Source organism: Argentina silus (assembly GCF_951799395.1).
Source record: "Argentina silus genome assembly, chromosome: 8".
NCBI lineage: Eukaryota > Metazoa > Chordata > Actinopteri > Argentiniformes > Argentinidae > Argentina > Argentina silus.
The window spans coordinates 19411501-19415214 of record NC_139662.1 but is presented as its reverse complement, the minus strand read 5'-3'; positions in this window follow the sequence as shown (position 1 = coordinate 19415214).

Here is a 3714-nt window from a genome sequence, read left to right as displayed (position 1 = left end):
GCATGTGTGTGTGTGTGCATGCATGCGTATGTGTGCGTGTGTGTGTGTGTACAGTTTGTGTATACAGCATGCGTGTGTGTGCATGCATGTGTATGTGTGCGTGTGTGTGTGTGTGTGTGTGTGTGTGTGTGTGTGTGTGTGTGAATGTGTGTCCAACAAGCAGTTCATGCTGTGACCTCTGTGTACCTCTCATTCCCATGTGTAGAGAGGATAGCAGCAGCTCTGTACACTCATGCATGCTTGCACTCAGCTCATGTCTGCTGGGACCATGCTGGGACCTCCTTTGGTCTCCAAACCCCCCCTGTTCACCCACCCTGCCAAACCCCCTCCCCCATCTGCCCTACTATGGAGACCCCATAAGTTTGCCCCTCCCCTACCCCCCCCCCTTCACCTTACCATCCCCTCACCCCCTATCCCCACCCCTCCACTTTGGCATCCCCCGCGGGCATGTTCACAGTGAATGCACGTTTAATTGCGTTCAAGCCGTTTAATTAGACAACTGTGCTTGGCATCGGGGCATGAGGGTTGAGGCACAGGGGGTGGGGTCTTGGCACAAGGGGCTGTTGGGGGTAGGGTCTGGGCACAGGGGGTGGGGTGGGGGTTGAGTCACAGGGGGTGGGGTGGGGGTTGAGGCACAGGGGGTGGGGTGGGGTTTGGGCACAGGGGGTGTGTTGGGGTCTGGGCACAGGAGGTGTGGTAGTAGTTGGGGCACAGGGGATATAGTGGTCAGGGCACAGGGGGTGTTGGTGGTATGGGGGGTGTTAGTGGTTATCAGTCAATAAGACTCATTTAGATAAAGTAATGACTTGCATCACAGAACATTCTTTAAAAGCAGTTCAGCTTGCATACTTCTAACGATCCAACCAAATCTACAATGATCCCATATGGCAAACTATGTCTAGTACTGGAGGTGATTTAGGCTTGCTGGGTAAACATGCATATGAGCAAATTGGGTCAGGGTTAATTCCCAATTGTATTAGAATATTCTTTGAAAGTCACATATGTGCCATCCAGAGAAGGCTGGTGGAGGTAGAAATCGGAGGACGGGCTCATTTTAAGGCATGGAATGGAATAAGGAACGGTATCAAACACACGTGCCATCCTGGTTGGTAACTGTCTGCTCACTTCAGTCTAACTAGTCATAGACGACTTCAGCGTCTCTCATTTGTTTGAGTTAACCTTTATTTAACCAGGTAAGCGGTTGGAAACCCTTGAGGTTGGAAACCTCTTTTGCGAGGGTGACCTGGCAAGAGAGCAAACTTGATGCGTGCAGTTTAAACAACGAACAGCACACTGCTATTTGATGACTACCTGCCCTTGAGAAAGGCTGAGCCCTCTGCAACGCTGCATTGACTCTGAAGGTTCCAGAAGGCATGGAGTTTTCCCCACACATACTGTAGGAGAGTTGTGCGTTTTTCTGGCAGCGAGAGCAGGCTAAAGTGTGACAGACCGAGGATAGAGCATGCAGCGGATTGTGTTTAATCTTCACTCCACACTTATTATGATTTAGCCGGGAGCAAGTGTACAACATATGATAACATCACCATTTTTTGAAAAATATTCTCTTTGCCAGACAATTTATTTTGTGGCAGGAACGTGGTAGTCATAGCAACACTATGGTGATAAAGTATGCGAGTGAGTGTGTGTGTGTGTGTGTGTGTGTGTGTGTGTGTGTGTGTGTGTGTGTGTGTGTGTGTGTGTGTGTGTGTGTGTGTGTGTGTGATGTGTGTGTCGGCTGGCGGGTTTTCAAACTAAAAAACACACATTCATGTCAATGACATTGAATAAAAACACATGACCTTGATGGGTCTATGTACTGAAACATTCTATTCCTCAATCTTGCCAGACACTCTTTTCATCACAGCTTATCAAATAAACCTTCTGCTATATTCAGTGCAATTCTACACAACAGATGAACCTGGGTATGTCTAATACATGGAAACAGTGATTCACCCTATCTGTATTACCTCTCCATTTGCATCTTTTATAATTTGAAGCTTTGGTCTTGTATTGTTCACAGTGGGGGAAAAAAACAACTAAACAAAACACATGCCCCAACCTGGCCTTGGCACAAACAGAGAGAAAGACAGATTTTAATTAATGGCCTCGCCTTATATTCAGAGAAGCATCTACTGCTACTAATCAACCCGACCACTAATCATTTATTGTTCCTCAGACTTTGATGTGTTTCTACTTCACTGATATACGGTACGTTCACCTCCATGCCTGCTCTGCACGTCTCTCTCTTTCTCTCCCCTGGAGACAAAGGCAGGTGCAGAATAAAAGCAGTTTCTCTACCATCACAGCGCCCTGCAAAGCTAACTTTGAAATGTGTGTTGAAAAGCTGGGAACACTGGGACCACATATACTGAAAATGTATGCACTCACTGCAATGTAAGTCGCTTTGGATAAAAGCGTCAGCTAAATGACATATATAATAATAATTATTATTATTATTATATTACAAGAAAGCAGAATCAAGCATACTGGTATTCAACATTAGTTTCTTTGATCTAGTAAATTATGGTGGAGTTTGGCATCGAAAAACCAGTGTGCTTGAGTCTCCTTTCTTTTCAAGTTACTAGTTTTGTACTTTTAAGCATTTTCTACCAATCTTTTCAAAATGTGTGTTACCACATACCCATAAGGATGGTTTAGGGGCCTAGATAGTGTAGGAATAGTACAGTGAAAAGCCAGAAATGTACCTTCACGAAGTGTGTGTGTGTGTGTGTGTGTGTGTGTGTGTGTGTGTGTGTGTGTGTGTGTTTGTGCGTGTGTGTGTGTGTGTGTGTTTGTGCGTGTGTGTGTGTGTGTGTGTGTGTGTGCGTGTGTGTGTGAGTGTGAGTGTGAGTGGCTGTGAGACTGTGGTTCAGCTCCAAATGGCAGATAAAATCATCCTTTAATCAGATCATCCAGATAAAATTACCCTCAATCATAGAGAGAGCTATTCACTTTAAAAATTCTGCTGACTACTGTGCCAACGGTAAAGGATAGGGAGTGTGTGGCCCTTAGTGAGATGGGGGGAGACGAGCATGGGACATACAGGCTCAAATGGAGGATGCAGGGGGCTGCAAAGGGATGGGTGGGGGGGGGGGGGGGGGGAATACTCCAAGGACAAAGCGGAGAGGTGTGGGGCAGTAACTGCTAAGAGAACCTACTGTGACACAACAACAATCCCAAACTGAAATAATATCTACAGGCTCTGCACTAACAGAGCACTGATTGAATCTGACCTGGCTAGTGAAATTAGTTTAGGGGTATTGATCTGTGGAGAAAATACGATGACTCAAAGTACTTAACCCTAACCCTAACCCAAAAGAGGGGGAAAATAGACTGTTATACTATGGAACAAAGATATATTATCTAAAAATAAATACCATTTGTTATAGCTATAAGGTTACAGGCTATTGGCACAAGAAATAGATCAACATATTAGGATGTACTACTCTATGAAATAGCCCATGTCGTATCAGAGATTAGTAGTGACAGGAGATCTTCTGACAAGGTTGCCACCTTCTGTTTAAATGGTGCATAACAGCTTGGGTTAAATATTACGCAGGCACTTGGGTGTCCATGTGCCAAACAATGTGGGTCCTATTCTACGGGCGTAGGTTCTTGGGGCGTGTAGTTCCTGTCACCATCTCTGGTGTGACGCCAACTTCTACTAAGAACTACAATTCCCAGACCCAGCATCTGTTATTCATCTCTCGTGTG